The 27087-nt window shown below is 38.8% G+C and overlaps 1 protein-coding gene across 5 annotated transcripts in view; it reads right to left on the bottom strand.

Annotated features, from left to right (window-relative positions):
* The window catches only part of grik4 (glutamate receptor, ionotropic, kainate 4), a 167745-nt gene that overhangs the window by 123915 nt on the left and 16743 nt on the right, over positions 1 to 27087 (bottom strand). For all 5 annotated transcript variants that reach the window (XR_015859428.1, XM_088380772.1, XM_088380769.1 and 2 more), the window contains exon 3: positions 6791 to 6942. The gene's annotated coding sequence lies outside the window, so the exon portion shown is untranslated. The remainder of the gene's footprint in view (positions 1 to 6790; positions 6943 to 27087) is intronic.

The raw sequence follows: 27087 nt of genomic DNA on the forward strand, positions 1-27087 counted from the left end.
GCACCCATTTATTACACCATCACCTATCAATCTCAGCAGCAATATCAATTAATCGTGATCATTCGGGCTGTCAATCTGAAAGTCTTTCAAGGCTAAAAGCAATTTGCTGCAAGCCTGATTGTCGTACATCACAAATAATGTTCTGCTAGCCTAAAACGTGAGAGTGGAAAAGGTACGGCGAATCCAATCTCTTAGCCACGGGTCAATCAGTAACGATGCCTTGTAACTTTTGAAGTACAGAAGACGATATCATTCATATGCGAGTTTCTAAGCTGAGTTGGCCAGGCTGTACGCCGTATTCCTCACTCCTCAGGCACCATTCACATTAGCTTTTTATCAATCCAATTAGCTGCTTCTGCTGTGAGCAGCTCATGGCACTGCAGAGGAGAGCTGCATTAAGCCGCGTCAAGCTTCATGTAGAACCAAAGTGGTGATCTGACTTGTAGGGGGAGGAGACTATCGTACAATCAATCAAGCTGATGGAGAGACCTACACAGGATAAGTAAAATAATTCTAAAAACGATCTTTAGGTCTGCATGAACCAGTTGAAAATGTAAAAGGACCCTTAAACACTGACTTGACTGATGTTATAACTAATGCCTATAGTCTTCACGACATGGATCACCAGCGACCCATGGGAGATGGAGCTAGCTTGACAAATGGGTCTTGAGGTCTCCTAGAAGGCAACCGAACTTAAAGGGTTAGCGCAAACTGGAACAAATGGGACATTCAGTAATCACGGTTTACGGCATTAATAATTAACCTTGGCAATCAATTAATCAGCGTTAAAATTTTACAAGCGCAACACGCCACAATTGGTCTTGTGGCTGGCTCAACTTAACCACCGTGATTTCATTTTTAAAAACACATTGAACATTTTCTAGTCGGATAACTCCAAATTATTCAAACGGAAAATATGTGATATTTGGTTAGAAGAAAAAAAAAGTAAATATGAGCTTAATTTCATGTTCCTGCAAAACAGGCCTTATTTGGATTTGGAGCTAGAAACTCCTAACATTAGCATCCATTTAAATATTTAAAGCTGTCTGTGTGAGGTGAAATAAAGAAAACAATCACCCTTAAAGAGTTAATAGTTAACCACCATGTCGTTAACCCATCAAAAAGTAATATTGCCTGAAAGTGAACGGATGGGCTAATATATAAACATGACAGTGGTGGATCTCAGGGACAGAGGAGGAGATTGTGCTAATCAATCTAATGCCTCTCCTACCGCAGTAATCATTTCCACAGGCAACATGGCACCTCATTATGCTGATTCACTCATGGTGTCAGTCAAATTCAGGACACCTTCACATCAAGCCTTGGCTGCATCATGCATGCAAACAACAGGTATCCAGAAACAGAAACAGCACCAATTTATTTAATTCCTATTTTGTCAGGAAAACATACCCAGAACAACAAGGGTCACTGTGCGACCTTTCAACCACCCCTAAATCCACCTCAATGTCATACATATACTGTATATGCAAATGCAAAGTGGCTGTTCTCCAATAGGCTATGAAAATGGGGTAATTTAAAAAATGCCACACCATGAAGACGAGATGAGAGAAGCCTAAGAACAGAAGCGTCATTTAATGGACATCACTGGAACCTCAATCTATCCAGCTATAGGAGTCTCTCCTCTTGGGAATACCGAACTCTAACCAAGTCTCCTGCAATGACTAATAGACTGCAAACAGAAAAGAAAGTAGAGACTAAAAATAACCACAGAGCGACATTACGTGATCTTTTATCCGATATTTTTGCTCAATAAGAAATTTTTGTTTCCTCCTTCTAGTCTCTCTCTAGCTATGCTCCATCAGATAAAAGAAAGAAGGTCTCACATGTCCCCTGGACATTTTAATTAGCTGGTCTTTAATTCAGCCTGACCCCCTTTCAACTGTGATCAACCAGTGAGAGTGTTGATAAGGACCTGCCATTCACAATAAAGCAGCAGTATAACCCAAAAGCAAATCTGTCTCTCTCGTATTTGTCGACGCTGTCCAACTGTGCCATTGCAGGAGATTTGCCCAAGGCTGAGTGCAAACTAAAAAGACAATGACAATATGGCACGTGAGCTACGCTCATTCATCTTTGCTCTCCATTTATGACAGCGTGGGCTGAAACCGGGTAGCATAGCAATGTGCCTGATTTTTAATTGTCGGGGGGGTTTGTGAAAGCAGAATTAATGCGGGATTGTTTTTGGATTTCATTCCTGAAGGCAGGCACAATGTCGTGAAACAAACACCAGCCTTGGGTTTAATGAGGCCCAGTGAAAGCAAAAATAACTACTACCAAAATAAAACATCTGAAGAGTAAAAAAATAAAAAATACAGGTTATGTTTTAATTTCATCCTGTTCTATTCGCGACCCTTAAGTCACAAAAAGACTTTTTGGTGCTTTGATACCGCCTCTAATTGCAAAAGTGGTGACTAAATAAAATAATGAGCTCAGTTTGCATAGGCCTGCTGTCAGAATGAAAACATATTCTGTTTTTGAGAGCATCACCTGGCTCTCCAAAATGCAAGAGGAATACATTTGCAGATCAGATCAGGTTCGGTTTGAAAACTGGGATACAGATCAAGCATGCAAAGTGAGCCACAGTGAAAAGCTCAAGACAAATCCTCTGCCAACTGAGTTTTGCATGGCTACCCTCAGTGTGTACCATTAGCCTTACAGGAAAGAGCAAGAGAAACCCCCCGCCCCACCCAAAACTAAATATTCACCTGATAAAACTCAAGATGAAACAAAGACGGCAAAACTGTATAAAAGTGTTGCGTTGAAGTTTGTTTGATCGTCACATTGACAACACATGTTATGATTCCTCCAACTACAGCATATTCCCACTCGGATATCATGTCTTTTTCCCAAATATTTCTCCCACATTTTTTTTTTCTCCCCTAAATCCTCCACCACATACCCGTCCGTCTTTGCCTGAGACTCCACATTGTGTCTTATCCGTCTCGGTTGAGCCTCAGGCGTCTTAAAATTTCTCTCTGTTAGTTTTCGTTCCTCTTATTTTTATTTTATTTCTTTTCATTAAAACCTCTTGAGTGTTTTGCATCATAGCAAGTTATAAAAATGATCATGTACATTATAAAATTATATATACATAAATTTATTTACTTATCTATTTATTTATAATTTTATAATAGATTTTTAAATCATAAAAATATATCAATTTACAAAAATATATAAAAATATGTATATTATAAAATGTTCATATATATATAATAGAAATAAAATAAAAATCATATATCTATAATTGAGTTTGTATTAATTTATGCAGTGAAGTTACTCCATAAAGCTCGATAATTGATACTTTTGGCATATATGACTGTTTGCTGGCAATAAAACAAAACAGACCAAGAAGGAGAGAAAGTCTTGAACAAACAAGTCCTGGTTGATTTTAATTACCAGACATAAACTTAGTTAATTTGAACCTATCACTTGAAAACATTGCTCACAATTAATTGCCAATTTTGAGAATCAGACTTTTTGGTATATTGTATTGCTGCAGCTGATTCCAACTTAGTGTCCTCCAGCACAATGTCCCATTTGCCCTGTGACTGACTGCATGCAGAAAAGTGTCAAGCCAGCAAAGATGTCGCTATGCCTGCTAGGCAATATGGAACTATAATAACTTGAGCCTGAAGGCAGTGTGTACTATGTTGTCACAATTTTCAAACGTCATGCAGCTATTCCAGTGGTATGCTTCAATCAAAATGTCATTCAGTGGCGGATTCATTGTCTATTTCACGTTAAACTGACTTCATAATCTGTACTCATTCTTGTAAAAGTCATTTTGACTCTTTCTGGACTGAGATTTCCCACTTTGCCCTTCTTCCCTTAATCCACAGCCACTTCAACACAGAATAGGCTAATATATGTCCAAGATTTACACAGCCAACACTTCCAGAGCTTCAGTCAACGTGCTCGCAAGTCGACTTCATTTCTAAAAGTAAATTAAAACTTATTTCCAACATCCCGGGTTCACTGTTGTGATGTTTTGAATAGATGATTGACAATAAAAGTCTCCAAGTACAAGGAAATTGCTTGTCTATTTTTTCTCTAATAACCTCCTTGAAAAAGTTTGAGTTCAATCCAAAGTCAATTCACAAAGTCTTATTTTAGAATCAGCTACAATGTGACCTGATCTGTGTCTGACTTCTCGTCATGAAAAGTTTTGCCTTGCCTTTTGTGCATTTTAACAAAAGCTCTTTTTCATTCAATCATAATTAAACAAAAAGCAAATCCACCCTAGGCTAACTTTTATGCAGATTATATCCAGTTCATCATGTTAGCTCATTTCTTTTACATCTCCTATTGGCTATGCATATGAAGTCTAATTATTTTCTGATTTGGATGGCACAAAAAAGCTGAAGAATATAAGCTAAGTATTTGTCGTAAAATCCCCTTCCACTTGACATGCAGTATACAACCGCCGTTGTTTAATATTATTCCACAAAAGCACCGAAGCCTAATAAGCTCCAGCTCCGCCACTATCCCCGTTGAGTAAATAAACGCTGCAGGCCACCACAAGTATGACATTCGCATTTTCCTAAATATTCTCTGTTTGTTTCTCTTTGAAAAGTAATTGGCTAAGCAGCGACAGCCCTCACAGAGTACAGGTGGCGAGCCGTGATCTGTTCAGCCATCCTGTGAAAGTTCTTTGGCCTCGGGCGTACTGGCACTGCCAGACTCCTCGTACCTGTCTGCCTGAGTAATCTGCCAGGGAGCAGACAAACATCAGTGGCTCTTATCTCCACTTTCCAGGAGCAGTCAGGGAAGAAGCAGAGAAAGGCCACGGGGCCCGGCGGCAACCGACACCAGACTGAATTCAGTCAACACACACAAAAAAAAATGCAAACAGTTCATTAAATCCAAGCAGGCGCACAAATAAAATTGCACTTGCCAAAAACTGGGAAGAAGAGACAGCCTTCATTCAGCATCCCCCCCCCCAATTGAAAGACAATATAAAATGTTTTATTTAATTGCAATGCAGGTAAACATCAATGTCCTACAGGCCAGGATCAATGCGACGGCACCCGGAGTGCTACAAAGATAACACTAATGAGCATGACACACCAGCAAGCGTCTTTCTTTCCCAGCATGGCTGAGCAAAAAGGATTCACCCGACGGCAACACTAAACAGAGCGGTTGACACGTACTATGAGGGGGGGAGGGGGGGCGTGGTATTATACGCCATCTGCACCAAAGTGATAGTCAATACTTGCATCTCATGCAAGATTGCACATGTGGGCAATGAAACTGAAACCATCTCCACAAACCCATTTGCAATGTGCCAGAGTTGGTAAAAAGTCACACTGACAGTAGTAGATTTGGCCTCGGAGAAATTTTGTCTTACAGTGGGTGTTTATATTCGCGGGAGCTGCCTGTGGGAGAGTAGTAGCTTGAAAAATTATGAAAAGCATATGGTCTGTCACTTTGCGCTTGCCTTCTCTTCCTACGTTAATTAAAAAAGCATTTAAAGACGGGAGGACGCGAGTAGGCAGAGTTGACAAAAATTGGACTTCACTAAAAATATCGCTATTTTGGAATAATGTGACTTAAAGTGTAACAAGGAGTCCTACAAATAATTTAGTTAGTCAAAAGCGGTACTTACCAACTCACATCTATCTTGAGGGCTATCTGATATGGTTGGATTTTAAGTTACTGTGCTCTCCACATAGAAAGCTTGTAAAAAATGTATATCCACAAATTTAGCAAAATATTTACTTTTGTAAAACTAATGGGGAAATCACAGCTTGTTACATTTGCTGACAGGTAGTAGCAGGTACTATATAAAGTACTGTATTTGGTCACAGTGGCGTAGCTAGTAGGGGGGGTCGCGGGGGCACTGCCCCCCCTGAATTATCTGCTTTTTTGACCAAAAGTCAGATGCCAAGACGTAAATATATGAGACTAATTGTCGTTACATTTGTTAGCTTGTTTTGACTGTGAGGTTCAATGTAATGTGATTTTTTTTCTGAACTTGCCTCTTGAGTTGACAAAGCTTTTTAAAACCCTGCAATAGAAAATATTTTTTTATACCTTTACAGCTTGAACAAATCTATCCACTCATACCCCTATTTTTACCCCTCCCTGCAACAATAAACAAAAGACAATAGGTAGCAGGGTACAAGGAAGCTTTCAGGCAATGGCACATTTTGTCCTTTAAATCAGCAGCAATAAAAATGTCTTTTCCGAGAGGGCATCTTCATCTGCAGTGCACAAAAAAATAAGCGGGAGGTCAGGAAGAAAGTGAAGCTATGAGCCTGAGAGAACAGCAAAGCGGACACGACTGCAAATTCGAATGACCTCTGTTTGTGTTTGCTGCTTGCTTAAAAAAGTTGCAGGCTGAAGGACTGTTTTAATGGGAAGAGACGACCAAAAAAAAAACAAAAATAATTACGCATTTTGTCCTTTTTTGTTGTTGTTTTTGGATGCTTGAAGTTTATTTTGCCCTTGAATGAAATTATTTACAGCTGTCACAAGTCTGACAGCAACATTCCTTGTTTTGCATTATCACAAAAAAAAAACATCACAGTGTCACACACTCGCTGATCTCACCTTGGATTGTGTTGAATAATTCATAAAAATTGATACCATGGTTTGAGAAAAAAAAATCAGTTGTTTGGTAGAATTCCATATCGCAGCTGTCGCCTTCGTAGGCGCACGTCCAAACATTGCCATCTTATCAATTCTAAAGCTCCAGCGCTTCCTGGTGCTGTCAATTCCCAAATGTGAAGTTTGAAAAACGATAAGGAAGACAGCAACATCTTCTTACCTTTGATTTCTTGAGGTGCGGGGTTTCTAATCCATGTTGCAGTGCACCAGGTTGTCAAATGTCAGTGGTTGTACAAGCCACTTAGCTTCTCGTCATCTCACAAGCACAAACTCGTTTGGATTCCGGTAAATGAGAATCGTCGTCGATACAATCTGAAAGGAAACATGAGAAAAATCTTTGAGGAAACATTTTGATGATCGTAAACAAAATTGATTTCATTGTTGTAAATATTTTCTTTAAGGATGCTTTTCCGCCCCAGAGGCAAAAAAACGACTTAACGTCTGCATTTTTAATCATCGTCCTGGTGGCACTGCAGAGGACATCCAAAATCCACATGAGGATTGGCTGTGTAAAATGCAGCTTCAGAATTTACTGTCCATTTTTGCTGATGTTTGTTTTACTTTGTCCCTTACTCAGCAGCCTTCCCCTTTATTTAGCGCCTTCAACATTTTTCATGCTGTCACAGTGTATACATTGAGTAACTTCTCAAACTCATCGGCATTCAAAACTGGGCAGAACGTGCACATTTGCACTGTAATTACTCATTATAATTGTAATATGTGGCTCATGTATTTACAATTAGCATTCATCTTGTAGCGTTCCTTGTTAATGGCATGTAAAATAAAATCATAGCAAATAGCTTATTCCACTGTTGCTACCCACTCTTGTTTGCTGCTCTTTGTTGGGTTGGCTGAGAGACATTTTATCAGTAGCAAAGAAGAAAATATTGTCACTTTTACAAATTCAATCACTATGCAAATATATCTGATACTGTATAAAACTCATTCCGTCCTCAGTCAAGTTGGTTAATTCACATAGACAGCCAATAAGATTAAGTAGAGATGCACGATATGGACAAAAATATTTTGAATCCTGATACAGGTAAGTTTCTATTCCACTAAAATATACAGTATTATTATTACTGTATTAATTAATTCAGTACTTTTTCTTAAAACTATATAAAATTATTGGCAACTTCCTGGGATGGTTTCAGCATGTACATATACTGTAGACCACAATATAAGGAATTAAAATAATTATAACAATAAAATATAAATAAAAATATAAAAATAAATATGCAAAATACAAATATAACAATAATATTGTGTATTCATTTCCAACAAAATATTGGAGGTATTAAGAGGTGTATAGCATATAAATAAAAATATAAAAATAAATATACAAAATAAAAATATAACTAATATTGTGTATTCATTTCTAACAAAATATTGGTGGTATTAAGAGATGGAATAAATCATGTGCACTGAAAGCCCATGTCGAAAATGCCCCTGCCACAGTATGTTATATTGATGTACGATTGTTTGTATTCCTGTATGCCACTGTCCCTTGCCCCAAGACAAATTTCTCTATAGGGAGACATATAAAGAGCAGCCTCGAACCTTTTGTCAACTCCAGCGCCTTTCACATGACCACCTAAAATGTTGTTCTTTGTTCATTCCCTTATGTCAAAAGAAACAGTCACATCCCCAGATACACACGTAATGATCTGAATGTGCAAAGGAACAAATGTTTCTAGACGCCCTGTGATCTGGTGCATGGCTGTTCGGTATTTTATTCCAATATCAACAGGAATGTGAAATCATTATGACAGGATTGTCATCCAAGAATTAAAGCATCCAGTGTTGCCTTTTCCTGCCCACTTTTATTCTGCCAGAACATCCACTTGTCAGAAATCGTGCACACTTTGTTCTGTAGATTTACAGTTGATTCCCCAATGAATATTTCAGCTCTTGGAGTGAACGTGGAATAAATAATAATGCGATTGGAACTTTTGAAGAGCACAAATGGAAAGCTTTGAGTGAAAGGCAATTCATCCCTTTATCAGACTGCCATTACTTTTGTCTCGATTGTTTGCAAACACAAGGACCCGTATATCCCCAACCCGAGCAAAAATGTCAATTTTAAATCAAGTTCCAGCTCATCCAACCTTAAAGAGGAAAAGTGCTGTTTATTAAAAAACAGTCAGTTTTTACATTCACATAGTACTCCATATAGTAATGTTGCTTATTATTTAAAATAATGAGTTTCCCAATCTGTAAAACATTTGATAAAAAATCTGCATCCATTCTCATTTCAATGTGCAAAAGAGTCACAAGCACCAGTAAAGCAGGTGATTGTCATCCTTTTTTCTTTTTTTTTTTTTTAAATATTAAATTAACAAGCGGCAGAAGAGGTACTTATGTTGAAAGCAGGGATGAAGGCTGAAAATAGATGAAGGGATCCGACTCGGGCTGAAGCACCCTAAAGGGCACTTTGTTCTACTCAAATGATTTGTCTTGTTTTTAAATGTCATCAGGAGAGAAGCTCTTTGACAACAACCTCCACCCTCTTCTCACCCCCCACCCTCTCAAAAATACAGAATGGGAGAAACATGGTGAATTAATAAATTCATAACTACGGCATTGATAGAGGTGGAATTTGCTCCTCAATTGCTCTGCTATAAAACCAAATGAGGCAAATGACGCTTATTTGGTAATAATGAAATGATAAAATCACAGGTGGTGAGCTTGTGATCCCAAAGTGTACAATTTATCATCAGGGAGCAATAAAAAAAATAATAATAATAAAAAAAAAACCCTACTGCTGGGATTTTTTTAATATATACAATTACTGAATGGCAGAAGCTTGAGTCTTTAAAAAAAAAAAAAAAATCAAGCATTTGAGACTGTTTGTGAAGAGAAACAATATCAGTCAATCTTAATTTATCAATAAACTTGCATTTTGACTGTAAACTGGTTTGGAGTAGCCTCAAAACTTGTAGTAAAGAATTTCGTGCAGATGTTCCCGAGAGTCCAGTAGCTAACACAAAAAAAACTTAAATAGCAATTAACATGCTTACAAAATCTACACTCAAGTTTGTTCAATAATTCAAGGCCAATCTTCTTTTAATTAGGGACATTTTTTGAAAGGAACAAAGTCCTTGAGGTGTGCGTCACAAATCTCCACTCGTTTACCTGACAAAAAATAAAACTAATCAAAACTGGTTTTGGACTTGAAACACCAAATCGCTCAACATGCAATGCAAAATTTGCTCCTCAAGCAGATAATTGCCTTCAAGCACCCCAGTGAGTCCAAATTTAAACAAAACAATCCTTTTAATGCAGGAAGACTTGAAGGTGTTCTCAAACCAACATTTCGCTTTTAACTCAAGTCATGTTGCACATACATTACAATTGCCTGTAAAATTAATCAAGGTTTTACGATAGTGAAATTAATTTCATCTGGAATAAATCATTTGACTTTACATGATTCCCTATGAAAAACAATGGATTGGTTTTGACCTTGAAAATGTTTCTCTATCTGTGCCAAAATGACTGCTCGAGCCGCCAATCCCATAAAGACGATTACAATTCCAGTGTTCATAATTAAAAGGCATCCCCAAGGTGCATAAAATCAACTTTTGATTCAATAATAAAATCCAACAGAATTTCTAATCACCTTTCCACAAGCCTATTCCGAAAAGTGAAAATGTCATTTGCAGTCAAACTGTGCGCTAAATTACCTGCAACAGCCAGAATCATGAAATATGAACATTGATGTTTGGCCACGAAATCAATGTAATATGCCAAGAGAAACGAGTCTGTATGGATTATCATGTTTGGTTTTGACACAACCATCAATCAATGTAGGTAATCCGCAAACTTGGACAAATTAGATAAAAAAGGTTCAAGATGGCTGCTGCAGTTCAGCCAAAAGGTCAGTTTTGTAATCTTTGTTGCATCAGTCTGGCTCAATTTCTAATTGGGTTGTGTCCACCTGACAAGAGCCGTAAAACACAAGTACCTAAGAATCGTTTCACAAAAAGTCGTCACAGACGCCGATACTAGTCTCCAAATCTAAAATTCACTTCCGTCAGTGTTAAAATCTTGCAATCGCAAAGCAGGACTGGGCGCTTGAGAAGCAACACTCTCAAAACTTGGACTGTTGCACTTTGGTTGTAAATATTTGGAAAGTCAAACATTCTGCTACATTACTCCCCATGCTCAGTGCGGCGCATCTGTTCACTTCATGGCAAGTAAACCTGTCGACAATTTCGCCATTTGGAGCCTACAGCTACAGTAGCCAAGAAGAAAATCACAAATCTGTTTTATTGGTTTTTACCAGAGCCTGACACCTCTTAATCAGTCCAAAACATGTCTCCATTATCAACTGTTTTTCTTCAATTCAGCAAACATGGCCTGCTTGCTTTTTTTATTTACGGATTTGTGAAACAATTCTTTTGCCGGCGCCAGATTTCCGATATTCACTTTCCTGCCATCCCTCAGTTGCCATTTTCAACTATGCGGTGTGACGGAATACGGTTGCCTATCAGTCCGTGCCGCGACCCCAATTGGAAAACCATATTCATTGCATCACAAGAGAAATGAAAGGCAGCTGCGCGGCGCCCGGGCGGTCTGCAGAGAGCCGATAAAACGTTTAGAATTCACGAGCTGTCATTACATCGTCCGTGATACTGACCCGTGTCACTCTTTTGCCATCAAACCTCAGGTGGGATTGCCCAGGGGACATTCGGTGAAAAGTTGAACACAGGAAATACGTAACGGGCTTATGGAAACAAATCCTCGTCTTAGTCCGTGCCAATGGAATGGATATTTAAGTAGTAAGAATCAAAACAAAGAACTAATCCGTGTATTGTCCATTCAAATTTGTGACGATTTCTGGAACCAAAATCCGTACTAGTATTAATTTAACACAAGGAAGAAAGTCAGTGGAAGGCCGAAAAATGGGCAGCAGCAGATTAAAGTTGGAATTGGTGACAGATGTGAAAAGTCCAAATGAAAACATTTTCAGAGGGGCTCAAGATTGCAACATGTGAAGTAACACTTACATATGGGAATTGTCCAATTAGATTCCTGATGATGCAAAATGGCAATATCACAGGCCAACTCACAAAGTTTCACAATAATTTTTTTGTACAGTGGCAGGTTGAAAGCGTCACAAGTAATTATTAGTTTGATGAATATTTTTCAGAAAAATCCTCTATAATTGCACAAAAATCTAAAGTTTGATCCAAAGTTAAGCGAAAATAAATACCAGGAGGACTTGACGAGTTTTATTTTTTGCCTTTTCCAGTTTGATAAATCAAGTGCAACACATGCGGCGAGGCTGAAAACATATTTTTGTCTAAGCTGCTAAGTACATTTAGTCAACAAAAATAATAAAATCACTGTTGACCAAAAATGAGATAAAGCAGCCATTTTCAATTTCCTTTGCTTTCCTTTGAAAACTAGATTCTATCTCCAAACAAATGAGATGTTAACTCATGCGAACTAATAGTAAACAGATGTTTTTGACTTTAGAACGTTCCACTTTATACATTCCAGATTAGCAGAAATAAACCGAATTTGAAAATGAAATTTTGTTTTACCTAATTAACATCAGATGGATTATTTTGACCAATGTTGCCAACTCTATCGCTATGTTTGTGGCAAACAGGACACAAAGTAGAAAAGTAAAGGCTACGAAAAGCGAAAAGCAGAAGGGGAGGGCACAGTTCGGTGCAGTGTAGGTTGCGCTGCCACATTAGCCATTGCAGGACAGAGCAGACTCATTTAGTTGTCTGCAGTCGATGCCACTGAATGGCAATAGTGCTTCCTCTGCTGCTGCTCTCAGGGACGTGCCCGGAGTGTTGAGTGGCCTTCTTCCTGTGGCCCTATATCAGTTCTCCACTAGACACACAAAGAGCAGCTGCAAACTCGCTCTCTTTTACTTTCTCACTGTTTCCACCAACCTCGCTTTCATAGCCGATGAAATAGCCTCATTTGCTCATGCCGTCCCCAGAGGGGGGAAGTTAAGAAGACAACATTGACCCCCAAACTTAACACTCAGAGGGAACTGAGCTATCTGATTTGGAAAATGAATCAACATGGAGTGAGGCAGCCATCGGGGGAGCCCTAAAAGATAGTTGGAGATGGTGGCAGGGCTGGTAACTGGTAAGAATGCTCAATACAGGGTTGGCCAGGTAGCCAAACTGCTCGTGTGACAGATACCGATACCAATTACCGATACCACAGGTATTATTGACACTCAAAATATCCCCCAAAACAAGGACGGATCATTTTAAAGACCGATACATCGCATTATATTATTCTCATTTAAAGGTGCATGGCATGGCAATTGTTCATGTTTTTTTTTCTATTTCTATAAATGATTTTTGTTAGGTACCAATCACAAAACAGCCACAAGAGGGCGACTAATACGGAGAGTACCAATACATTGAAATAAGGCCAGTATCGGTCCGATACCGATACCTGGTATCGGTACTCTCCCATCCCGAGTCATAACATGCTGAAACGATTAAGTGTTTATTACTTTCAATGAGGGAAGACGTAACTACAAAGCGGCCCGTGACAAAAAATGAGTTTGACAGCCCTTCCCTAAAGACAGAGGGAGAGATAGAGATCATCTGATGTGAAACAGGAAATGATCCAATTTCACTTAATTGGTGTGAAAATTATTAGGATTAATTATAGATATCTCCGTTCATCTATCTATGCCAGCGACTTAATGTAGTTATGGGAAGAACAATTACATTGCACACATTTGGGATGTTTTTGTTTAGTGGTGTGTCTTGAGATTTTTCTCATGTAAAATATGCGGCGTGACTCAAAGATTAGGAAACTGCACACGCAATAAGTAACCCCACCATGGCTAAACAAATGGAGACAATTAGAGGAGAATAGATTTTTTTTGTCCCCCTGGAGTGTGCCCTGTCTCCCTTAGCCAATGTCAGCCAAGATTGACTGTGTAGCATAAACTAATTGACACAATCCCGAGTATCCATCCCGATGTTGATCCACGTCTCGTTGCGTATTCTTCAGCGACTTCCAACTTTTGTTTTGTAGGCGTATTCCTCCTCTACCTGTTTGCGCTTAGAGAAGAAGCGACACTAATGGCTCTGTAATGAGATGCTTGACCGTGAAGACAAAACGACGTTGGGATAGAAGTTAAAGGTGACGCTGTAGAATCTTGGAGGAATTTATGAACGGTCATGTCAAAGGTCATCAGATGAGCCAACATGTTTTTAATAAAGTGACTTAACGTTGGCTGTCTTCCTGATTCCGTTCATATTCCAAAAACACGCAGAGGTGTCAAACTAATTTTTGTTGCGGGCTACATCATCTTTATGGTTTCCCTCATAGGGCCAATAATGACATAATAAAATCCAGTAAAAAACAATTTTCTAATTTATTTTGAAAGTGTGGTTTTAACAAAAGACCATTGCAATATCTCACTTTTATTAAGAGGAAAGACAATTTAGAGTTTTGGCATTTTAACAAGAAACATTGAGTTGACTCATAATTTTGAGTTTGCGGGCCAAATAATATGATGTGGTGGGCCGGATCTGGCCCCCGGGCCTCGACTTTGACACCAGTGGGCTAAGGACTTGAATTTCCCAAGTGTGAATGGTTACTAGCAATAAGTTTCAGGCGTATTCTGCCTTTTGCCTCAAGTCAACCGGGATAGGCTCCAGTTAGCCTGCACGATCATAATAAGGACAAGTGCCATAAAAACGGATGGATAGATGGATGGATGGGTGGACATTTTATGAATCATAACTCTCAGGAAAATGATCCACTCCGAACAATTGTCGCAAAATAATAAAGTGAATTGAAATGTTCTTATATAAAATGTATTTTAGTGGCCATTTTGCATCTGTTGTTTTGATCCCTTCCCATCTGCAAGTGAGGAAGTTTTCCAATTCATGGACTCCTACCCAGTTTTGTTTTTACATCCACGACGCACTGATTTGGAAACACGACGCATTTCTTTGAACCTGTTTTTACTTGTGATTGATGATCTTCAAAGGATGTAATACCGGCTCATTTAGAAGCAATTAAAAACCGCTTGTAGAGGTCCCTGTGAAAAGATCAATGTATACTGCAGTTCTCATGATCAAGGCCGTCTTTTCATTAACATCAAAAATGACCCTCAAAAGAAGGAATGAATATTCAACGGGACAAGAAAAAGAAACATGGTAGTATATGTTATTCATTTATATTATTATTTTTTTTAATAGTAGTTTAGCTTAGCTGCTAATTCTCCGGTTTGTTTCTTTCCCCGCTATCGCCATTGCCTCGTGTTTCATCTTCTCGCACACCACGTCCTTTACCGCCCACCCTGTCATTCCCTCCGTCCTCCCACGGCCTCCCCGCTAATTTGATCATCTCATTTGCATATTCTCTCGTCTGTAATTGATTCGCCTCACGCCAAATGAAATCCACAAGCGAAAGGTCTGATGTACGTTCGCGTGAAGCGTGCAGCCGAAATAGATGCAAACAAAAACATGTAATGAAGGCAAGTTTCTAATTTCCTTTGTCTATTTGAATCCTAAAACCTTTTATTGATCCACCCAAATTACAAGGAGCGATGTGGCCCAGGAAATGAGTAGGACCAAAACAAGGATCAGGAAATTAGCACCACAGTGACAGAAAAAATAAAAAATAAACTGAAAATAAATGAATGTTTTATTTCGCACTACAACACAGCACTTAACTTCTCCAAATGACACATAGCTGACTCGATGTAAAATTCATTCACTGTGTTTAATATTCAACAGATAACCGGCCTTACCATTTAAATATGGCAACGGTATTCAGACACACAACCAAAAGCATTGTGTGACTGGCATTACTGATTTGCCAGCACTGAGTTTGGTGGAGTTGTAACAAAGCTCCTTAGACAATTCCATACGCTGATATTTATCTGAAATATGCTATATTTAAGTGATTTTTTTCACTTTCATTTCTGTGTGTTAGCAAGAGTCTGACTCTATCAATCAGAACCTGACTGAGACCGGCCGACACTGCGCCTCCGGGAACGGCTGTAATAAGCTGCTTTCATTCTCATTCTCATCGTCCCTGCTGGTACACATTGGGTCAATGGGCAGCCCGGAACTTTATCATCTACTCCTTTGGGGGACATGGATTTGGAGACTCTATTTCGGCTGAGAGCTGTATGGTTTGTTTTTTTTAACATTCTGCACCAGTGTGCTTTTCCAACTATCCAAGGAATTTTTTTCTAAATAAAAAAAATAAATTATGGATATTTAATAGATCAACCCAAATTTTCAAGCTTAAATTTGTGATTGTCAAATCTTCTCCCTACTTGCCCCCTATGAGCGGCCTTGGTGTCTGTCGCAATCCCCCAATGCAGCAGAACATGTTCAAACATCTGCTCCGACACATGGCGTGCCCACACAAGCCCTGCAGAGACCCTCAAGGCATCACTTGTAATTTCTTCCTCATCTTCTTCTTCAGAAAAAAAATAAAAAATAAATTCCCAACACGCATTGTAAAAACAGTGTTAAAATAAATCCTCACAACTTGGAGACGGTCATCCCCTGAAGACTAGAAGCAGACTTTGCTGCTTCAGAAGCACTACTTTAGTGATTAAAGGGATGACACCTGCAGAGAGACAACTTTCACAGCTTTTATTTTCAGCTCCTCTTTCCTGGCTTCCGTTTCTGAGACGAGCGAGTGACTTGAATATAATCACCTCCATCCGAATATGAAGACCGCCGCCGGCAACAATAGCGCTTGAGAGGGGAATTTGGGAGCAGGAAACAGATAAATTGTAATTATGACAGGAGGGCAACATAACATTCTCCTCTGACCAAAAGTTAATGGTGTAGATCCAATAAAACATGGAAAACTGTGAAACCTCAATTCTCAAATGCCTCAAAGCGTGTAAACCTTAGTTGGACTTGGCTTTAAATGTCACAATTTTGGTAGGTTTCCCATCGTGCTATTTTATTTGCATTCCATTTATTTATGGGGGGGTCTTATTTGTGGCATTGAAGTCCATTTGTGGGGGGTTTTCCAGAAGGCGCACCCGGTGACGATATAGCTAGCTCCAAACTGGCTCGCTGCCGTAAGTCCGTAATTGAAAATATAATTATTGTGTGTTATTTATCAAGATTTTTCATTACAGTGATATATTTTTTTAATATACTTGTGACAATATTCATAAATGAGATGCATGAGGTTTATTATAATGGTGACATTTGGACCGCATCCCCATATAAAGAGCATGGAGGGTGTGATTTATGAAAACTCTGCATGTAAAAATGGATGCAAATTTGATTGGTCACAGAAAGCGACGTGGAAACTGAGCAACTGATTGGACCCACTCAGGATTGCGTCAGCCAAGAAATACCGTATATTCAAAAAAATGAATTCAGCCCGTGCAATGTAATTCATCAGACCGCGGGAAGCCTGTGGCTGCTGATTTTTTTTGTTAGTTTTTAATATTGACTTTAAAAGTAACAACTGCATTTTCTGGATGAACTTGGGAACATAATTCACTACTGTACTGTAATTATGGAGGTAGTTGGAGAGCCAAGTGTATTTGCTAAACGATGCTAACCACTGCATTAAAGTCACCATGCAATTTAGTGTCATTTGTGATTTTCCAATATCAAGCCTAAAGTGTTGACCATTAAATAGATGCCACACACTTCACATAATGGCTGCTACCCAACTGCTGTGCTTTTATTCAAAGTACTCGACGCCCTTGAAAATCAGCTTTCCAAATCAACCACATGACTAAGACGACTTCCACAACATTAATTACATAATTAGTTACACAAAAAAACCGTAATAAATAAATATGATTCTAGTGACTAGAGTAATTGCATCAAGCGAGAAAATTGAGCTCTCCTTTTTCCCCATTTATTTTGAATTTTAAAAGCAGTCTATGCCTTTCGTTATTTTCTTCCCCCTTCCGACTGCTCTGCAAATTAAATTCATTGGAATCTCCACCTCTCTCCAAGTCTTTTGCAGCCACTCCATCACGTTATGTGATAAATGGTCCCCCCCTTTTCAGGAGCAAATAATTCTTTCGCCTCAAATATCCTGTGTTTCATTTTGTGCTATTTGCATAAGCTCAAGCAGATGGATGTGTCTACGGAAATAGGTCCATCCCGGATGTTCGCTTTGAGAAAAGATAAATAGATTGCATGCTAAACATGGAAAACCAGCTGCAAAAAAACACACCTCGTATAACCCCCTCTTCACCAACTATTATCGTTCTCTTTGGGGGAAGAAAAAAAAAAAACATCCCAGAGCCAAAAGTAGTAATCACCCCATAAAAACAAGCCATAAAAATGCTTATTTACACAGCATGTGACCATACAATATCACCCCCATTTGCATTTTATGCTGTCAACTTTTATATATCTTTCGCTTCACTTTCATTGCATCATTCGAGCCATCTCTCAACTAAACCGGTCTATTTTTATATTCCATTTTCCACTCCGATTCAAAGAATACCCCGACGATTGCCATGGCGGGAGAACGCCCATTGAAACGCTTTTACAATCGTTACTGGATTTGAAACCATGAAAACTATTCTCTGTCAATAATATGAATATTAATCAAATTTTCCACTAACAAATGAAATGGCTATACTGAAAAGTAAAAATATTAAAAAAATTAAACAAAATAAATACCATAAATCGGAAATTTCTATCTGCCAAATATAAATTAAAATAATGTAAAAATCAAAATTCAAAACCAGTGAGATCCTACATATTAAGAGCAATGATTACATCACATCTGTCTTTTTTTTGGAAAATGTTTGCACTTCTCAGCCCTCTGGAACAGATTCAGCCCAGCACAAAGCTACGCTGCTTCAATTGGAGTTGACAACTATTGTGCAGACTTTGGCAGAAAAGAACATCACGTCTGAATAATGAAGGCCTAGGAGCAAGCCTTAAAATCTGAATAAAAGCATGAAAACTGACCTGTGCGGCAAATTGAAGCGTGTTTCAATTCTAACACACTTGAGTGGAACCACATTCATTGACACAGCGTTGCTGGGTGCCACTTTGCATTGGATCAAGTCACTGTAATATATATATATATATATTTTTTTTAAAAACATGGATTAAAAGTCTCTAACTGCAACCAAACCAATTAAAAATGTTATGACTAATAATAAAAAATAATAATGTGAATAATAATAAAACAAATATATTAACAATAATAACAAAACAATATAATAATGAAACTAATATAATAATAATAATTTTCAGTGATCTAAGTGAGAATCTCAGTGACTTGCTGTGCCACTGCAGAGCATAGTGTATTTTATGACAACTCTCCATAAGAAAAAAAAAAAAAGGCCATTGTTATCATTTGAAGTGCACACTTATTATATTTAGTACCCATATAAGTGGCCCACTCAAAAACAGATAATTGGTGAGAATTACAGTGGGTGGGAAAATGTTGATGAGAAATGCAATAACGAAGACGGGCAAGGGAAAAAATTACTATTACAGTGGTTGGGTTTTTTGGGGACACATTTTTAGACTCACTTAAGAATGCCATTAGTGCAAACTAGACCGCCGATCATTCAACATGAATGAATTATTCTCTAAAGTTTACACTGTGGACTAGTGGCAGGGCCGGACGGATCTTTTTTGATGATCGTTTAGGCAGCTCGCAAAACAGCAGGCTTCATCCAGAATTAATGTTCAAGTGAATTTTGGAGGAAAAGAGCTGCCTCCTGGAGCAGTGAAGATGATGTGTCTCTCAGCCAGGTTCGAACATTGTCGAGGACACGCGAGGCGGCTGTGGAGTCACCGTTCTGTACCTGTGATGTTTGCGGCCCTCCCCTGGGTCCCATCTCAATGATCCAGCAACAAGCCATCTGTCACTGTCATTGTAATTAATCTGCTGCTATTTAGTGGATAATGAGAGGCTGTTGTGGGTTTTGTGCTGCTTCACTTCTCAGGGACTTATTTGCTGTCTTTGTCGGAGCGAGTGTGGTTCGAAAAAAAAATGGACAGAGGGAAAAATAGAGCCAATTTGGTGATATGACTAATATTGTATGAGGTTGGGATGGATGGAACTGCTTTGAGATACATTTGGAATGAACAAATATAAGTACTAACTAATGAATAAAACTTGCATGCCTTTAACATGGCATAGGTTTCACTCAATTACAATAATCAAATACAATAATCCTTAATGATGTTGAAAAACTGTTTTTGTACATTAGAACAGCAAATAAAAAAATAATTTTAATTTATTGTGTTCCTATTGAGTCCACTTGTATGTTTTCCTTGGGGGTATCATTAGATTACCAAGAATATTTCAGGAGGTCGCGCCAATTTTTATTTTAATTATTAAAATAAAATCTTAGAAACATCCATTGAATGTTCCCCGTGGGTGACGAGGGCAAATGTGGGGGAAAAAAATTCATATAATATCAGAAAATACCCAAAAGTCAATTATTTGACATGTCACCTGGGGGGTCCAAGCATATTTCCCACTTTAGCTCCGCCAATGATTGCTTCAGAGGCGCAAAATATGCTCTGTCATTCACAATGTTGTGCTTGGCTGAACCGGGCAAAAATGTGATGTTTTAAAAAAAACATCACTTGCTGCTTTGAAAAACGTAACACGACGACGATTATTATTGTTACTTCTGTACATTTTAACATCAAACCATTTCCATACCCGATTTTCCACTGCATTTCACCTTCAATTACTCAGCGTCTCTAAGACGAGGTGTCGAGGTTAAAAAAAAAAAAAAAGGAAGCCGAGTCAGACGACCCCTCCATGTGTGATTGATTCCTCATAGGAACCAGACCAATCTTACTGACATTGTTGGACTAGCAAGACAGGCTCTCAAAAAAAAAAAATCTTTACCTATCAAAAATGAAAAATTAATAGCTGTGCTAGACAGCCCATGATGGAAATTGCTCTGCCACATGTGATATCTCACACTAAGGGCCAACAATCACATCATTTGTCTCCTTGCCTCTCAGAATCATATTGTAAGGTGAACACACTTTGCAGCTCCGAAATGGAAAGACAACGTCGACCAAAAGCTGCTTATATAACACGTTAAAGCAGATCTATGACGAGGTGGCACCTTGTAGACACCGCACATAGGAGAAGGCTGAGACGAGAAGAAATTGGATGAGCCCGAGAATCGCTCAATTACCTTACACTTAACTCCGTGTCACCCAAAACGAAGACAGAACGCTTCAACAGAGTGATGAAGTAAATTCATAAAGTTTGACAGCTGAGGGCGATGACTTGTTTGAACAAAATAGACCCGATTCTGCACCAATCCCACGCTCACTTTACACTTCAATCATGCAAGATGTTGACATGAGCGTGTCACCGCAATCGGGAAAGCAAGCCAAGGACAAGACAAAGTGGAATTTCCGTGGGACGGTCAAACAGGCTTTCTGGTCTCGTTTTTTTACCACAGATTCAAAGTGCCCTGGGTATCCACTCAAGTGATCAACACATGCTAAGTCATCATGCTAAGTCATTCACAGCATGCAAACATTCAACGAAAATAGATCAGAGACTAGAGACCCTCATTAGTTCTCCATTAAGGAGCTCATGGAGTCTACTTTGGGACTGACTCAGCTCCACTGGAGCACACCAATTTCATTTGAAATGATGATTAGCTGCCAAAAAAGATCGAGGCGGGCTAAAATGTGTTTTACAGGCATCATTAAATTTGTATAAGAATAAAACACTGCAGGAGATTTACTAGCGATGGAGAGTGATCCAAATCCAGAGATTCCGCTACAAGCTTGAATAATTACCCAAAAAATATTTCCTGGAAAATAACAATTCTCAAAAGGCTTTTTATGGTACTAATGGAGGCCACTTCAGCATGACATGGACATGTCACACTCTTAATATTTGTTTAATAGACTGCGCGACGCTGCTGCCTAGCATAGGTAGAGTCCCATCTCGTTAATCATAACAGAGGATGACTTGTAAAGCTCTGCTACGATATGTTAATGCCCGCCGCTGCCGTCTTGTAACATCTGGGAGGATGCCGCTGCTGTAATTATACTGCGTGCATTTTTATGTATGAGGGGGGAAAAAGGTCAAATGAGACAAGCATACTTTAAATCTTCCCGAGCAAAGAAAGATCAAGATGGCAAATTAAGGGGAGATGAAGCTTTGATCAGTTATTCACGAGTAATTGTGATTTAAATGTGACTTTTGGCCAGCGATCATTCAGATGATAAAGCATCCAGTTAGTTATATTGGCAAGTTTCATTATTTGAAATTAAGATGAAAAAAACAAATCTGAATGATGTTGTCTAACCGACTCATGACCATTAAGTTTTATTATTATGGCAGTTTATTCGGCACATTTGCAAAAAAATATGTGGAGTCAAAGAGTTAAAATTTTATTTCCAATTTAATGAAGTATATTTTATGACTTTGTAAGATACGTCCTGTCGTTTATGCTTTATGGCCAGAATTCTGGAAAGATGAAATGCAGAATTGTCCTTCAAAAGTTTAAGCATAACTTCTGGACTAGAATACATCACTGAAATAAAGCTTTTATATGTTAAACAGGCGAGAAGCTACCAGATTTTTTTTTACAAGATAAAATATAACATTGACGTTGCTGGCACGTCTGTGTCTGTTTCTTACCGTGCTCGCTTATTAGCATATCTTGCCGTCGTTTAAAAGGTCAAGCGTCTCAATTAAGATATCATTAAAATGCAGAACATTCTCGCATGTAGTTTATGCAGGGCAAAATCTACTTGATCTTTGTTTGAAAGTGAGAGTGGCGCAAACAACCTGTCGACTGGAAAGGGGGGGATTATGTATTCGTAAGTAGCCAATGTCTATTTTTCATAATATATAATTATTTGTCACTCAGGATGATTATAATCTAATTTGGTCTTCATTAACGTTACGAGAAAACTGCAGCCAATGTCAGCTGACTGAAAAAAGCTTATATATAGGTCAAACAATTATATCTCAAAACATGTGATGTTGTAGGGAAGAAAAAAAAAACAGTCAAGAGATTTTTTAAAATCAGCAACTGATTAGGTGCTGAGCAGGGTAATCAACGAAAAGGTTACAGCCTTTTGTTTTTACATTGGAATCATGGTGTGAAGAAAAGCAAAAAAGGTACAACGGGCTGAACTTTTTACTCTGCACACTCAAGCTGTTTTATTAACACCAAACAACACTCTGCAGGTAACAAGACTTATACGAGCAAACGTAGTGATATGGCGCCGCTTTGTGCTGAATAGAACTTAAACGAAAATGTCAGCAGGAGTCATTTGGGTGACAGACGCCCGCCTTATGAAGTTGCCATTTAGGAAAACAATAAAACCGTTTCCCATTTGGAGGTTGATAGTTGAAGCCATTTCTTTTATTCACAATCCTCCTTATCTAATGGGAAACATATTTACATGGCTTCTTTCTACCTCATAAAAACACGCAGAACCTTTCAAGACACTCGAATTCGAACAGAAACAGCGTTGCCAAATTAAAATCACCAATAGTAATGTGCCGCACCTTCGGGATTGTTTTGTCAATCGGTTAAGTACCAGTGGTCAATAGCACGAAGGGAATTATTGTCCGAACACTGATTACAGCAGTACTTGGACAAAAGCAGTTCCATAACGCTTGTTGACCTGACTTCGTTTTAAGGATTGTATCCAAGCACAGGTTTATATTTTTTTACTCCTCTGTTTCTTACGTCCTGAAATGACTCTTGCACACATTGCTTGATGGGGTGGAAGGTGATGGTGATGAATCAAACACTTGTGGAAGAGCTCAGGCACCGTGCTGACGAGGTGAAATTCCTTGTCGGAAGTGAGAGCACCGAAGCGCTCTGTAAAAGACAACCGTGAATATCTGACAGGATGATCCATAGGACAGAGAAGAAGAAAATATATAGAGTCATAGTCTATCTCTTCCGTTTTTATGTTAACAACCATGTTGTCAGCCAAAGACAAAGTGGTGAAACCAGAAGCCTGCAGAAAACAGTCGGGTGATGATCCCGGTTTGATTTGCACGTCTTTTTCAAAGCAAATTCAGCCAAACTTGACATGCTCACCCCCCTCGACTTAAATTGCAAGTTGGATCCAGACATTCAAAAAAGTCAGTAGACATATCTGATTTAGGGACAGTTTGTCTGGTAATGGCAGCCTGGTGTCAAGCCAGACGGGTAATAGATCACATTCCCCGACTCTTCTGAATAGTGAGGCCACCGCATGACGTGCACCCTTGAAACATTCATCTTGATAATGTTCACGTCATTCAGTGAGAGAGACCAATGGTCAGGACACACCAACTGATTTTCTATAGGCGACGCCAATGCAGATACCCAGGCACAGATAAGGAATAAGATTATGACTAAATACATTGTGGATATTCATGATCGAGTCCAGAAAGCTTCTTGTTCAGAGATCAATTGTTTAGATTTAGATAATCAACGTTTTCTTTATTATTATTTAAACCACAGGTGTCAAACTCAAGGCCCGGGGGCCAGATACGGCCCGCCACATCATTTTATGTGGCCCGCGGAGACAAATTGTGCATCAAATTTGTGTGTAATTACTAGAAATGCAAATTGTCTTCACTTTTAATAGTTTTGTTAAAAATATTTGACCAGTTTTTACTCGTCTGATTTGAAAACGGGTTATTTGTCAGTTTGTTTTGTAGCTTTTACTGTATAGAATATGAGGTGCTCATACATTGATTTGGGTTGACAGTCATAATGGAAAGAAGCTATGACCACAATGCGGCCCGCGCAGCAAATGAGACAAATCACATACGTAGGCGAGTTGCATGTTCCAGTGCCTCAAGCTGTCCAAATTGGCATAACATCATTGTCTCAGCCTACTGAAAAACATTTGGTTGAAAAAAACTCATGTTAAGGGCTTTGTTAGTGTCAGGAACAAATATCAATTGATTCAGAATGCTGCTGCTGTGAAGTCATGGAAACAAGACTCAGACAGTTATTTCTAACTCGACTTCACCTGTGCATGCTGAATTGGTTCCCATTTCAATGTGCTGAGAAAACACTAAAGACACGTTAGAACAGCGGGAGAGGCGGCCTTTGTCTGGCTTCACCTTTTATTGCCGCTGTTCACTCGTGACATGGCATCTGACAATCGGATAATTAAATCGGGTTTTGGCGACATTGTATTGGCGTTAGATAAGGAAATGTGATTCAATATGACGAGTTTTTTTTCCAATTCACATTTCCTTATACTAACGGACAAAAACAAAATCAGGAAAAGCAGTATGATCAAAGAGCAATATGTTCAGACTAGTGCCTTTGGCATGAACATCCATGCATCGTTTCCCAGGAAAATATCCGACTGGAAGATTTTTTTTTTTTTTTACTGATGTCAATACGACAATTAGCCTTTTGATGCATCCTTCGGTGTTGCTCCTCAGGCATAGTCGTACATATAAATATACACAAGCACTGAAGTAGGAGGAACCTCCAACCTCTTCTCTCCCTTGCTCGTTCTTCCGTTCCCTTATCAATGGTGCCCAGCTCTTCCAGGCGTCTGTAATTTCCAAATAAATAAATCATTAGCGGCTGCAGCGCAAGGAGTAATCAGTGGCTGCTTCCGGAGCTTTCTTGGTGGGAGTGCAAGCCTCACTCCCAATGCATTCACATCAAGCTGCATCAGACGCAACTGGAGTGGCCATGTTGTTCTCTCCCTCTCAAACTCCAACCAGTCATTCTGTGGTTCACTGATTAGTTCGAATTCTATTAAGGGGAAGGAAGAGCTCAACATTCAAAGTTGGTGATATTGGGAATCTGTCATTTGGGAGCTAGAGTGAATTAGTTTTTGGGGTTTTTTTCTCTCAATTTAACAGTTTAGGTGTCAAACTAAACTAGATACGGCCCGTCAGATCATTCTATGTGGACCCTGAAGACAAATTGTGCATCAATATCAATACTAAAGTTACAAATTGTCTTCACTTTTAAAAAAATACCAATTCTGCTAGGAACATTTTGTTGCCATTGATTTTTAAAAAATATTTCAACAGTTTTAGTTTCAAGTTTCAAACCTAGCTATAAGACTCAAAGCTTCTGTGTCGCCTTTTTCAATTAATTTTAATTAAGTCTTTGTAACATCCTAACGAAGATAACATGGTTGAACATAATGCTTAGCCAATATTATCCAAATGGTCTTAAATTTAGCAAAATGGAGCTGATATCCATTTCTCTCCTGAGGCCGGACAGAACTCATCACTCTCAGCTCGCTCGCTGTGAGGGGTGAGTCAGCATGACCTGAGCCAGCATGTTTCCGTGAAGGGGAAGGCACGGTATCAACTATTAAAGCAGCCAGCAAGAGTTTTCAGTATCCATCACTTTTTTTGGGGGGTTTGGTGTTTGTTTTGACGACAGTGCCATAATTGTCGTTGCCGGGAAATAAAAGCTGTCGGCGTCGTTCAGATTCGGCAGTCGAAAAAGAAAAAAGGCTATGTCAAGTCATTTCAGTACAATGTAGAAAATAAGTGCAGTTAAAACATATGGATGCTTTGTAAAACAACATTTGTCGAACGCCAAGACTGACAGTGGTAATGTCTCAGTCAGTGATTTTTCCAGACAGGGAGGGGACGAAATAAGATGAAATGTTAATTCCTGCCAGTGGCTGAGATTAGTGCAACTAGGCACACACACAAAGTATCGAGCGGTCGTTTGTCCTAATATTGGTATGCTCCAAGGAAAGACAATTAATTTGGGCAAAGTGCTGTCGGGGTCACTTTCTCCCCACCCATTCATTAACTTGTAGAAATGTTTTGGAAACGGACTGTTTGATTAATAGGAACCGTGTCGTGATTTGTATCCTTATCCTGCTGTGAATATTTAAACTAAAAAAATAAAAAAACGGGAGAATAAAACTTGCATTTCTGTAGCTTAATAAATCTACTGTACATGTTTGATCTATAAAGTATATCAATTAAAACACATATAGGAATATACATCATATCTGGAGTAAGTTGAGAGACAAAGTCGTCTTAAGGAAAAAAAAAACAGCACAGTTTCCAAACACCAAGTTTGGAGACACAGCAGCCAAAAACATGACAGGGTAGTGGTAGGAAGAAATGTTTTAAGGACCAATTTGTTTGGGAATAAGACAGGGGCGGGGCAAAGGGGAGGGTTGCTCAAAAGACAAACTGCAGTGAGGTAATGAATGTACTAAGCTTGGAGTAAAACACGGGAGAATTCCAAGACGAGTTGTACAGAGAATTAGTATTTTTAAACATGATATCCAGCTAACCTAAAATATATACGAACAAAGAAAAATATTTCATTCATTCTAGCTCTGTTCATTTGGTGGTAAACACTCCACTGTCAAGAATTGAACTAATGTTTTCCATTACACTTATGACCCTCCGCTATTATTTCTTCCATTTTCTGTCAGGACCCAGTTCACAGCGTGGCTCTTTGGCGCTCAAGCAACATAGTCAATTCAATCGATACTCTCACAAGACCTGGCGCGTGGCTTGCTTGGA

This window comes from Syngnathus floridae, chromosome 7 (genome assembly GCF_059516105.1).
Source record: "Syngnathus floridae isolate MCC-2025c chromosome 7, RoL_Sflo_1.0, whole genome shotgun sequence".
Classification (NCBI taxonomy): Eukaryota; Metazoa; Chordata; class Actinopteri; order Syngnathiformes; family Syngnathidae; genus Syngnathus; species Syngnathus floridae.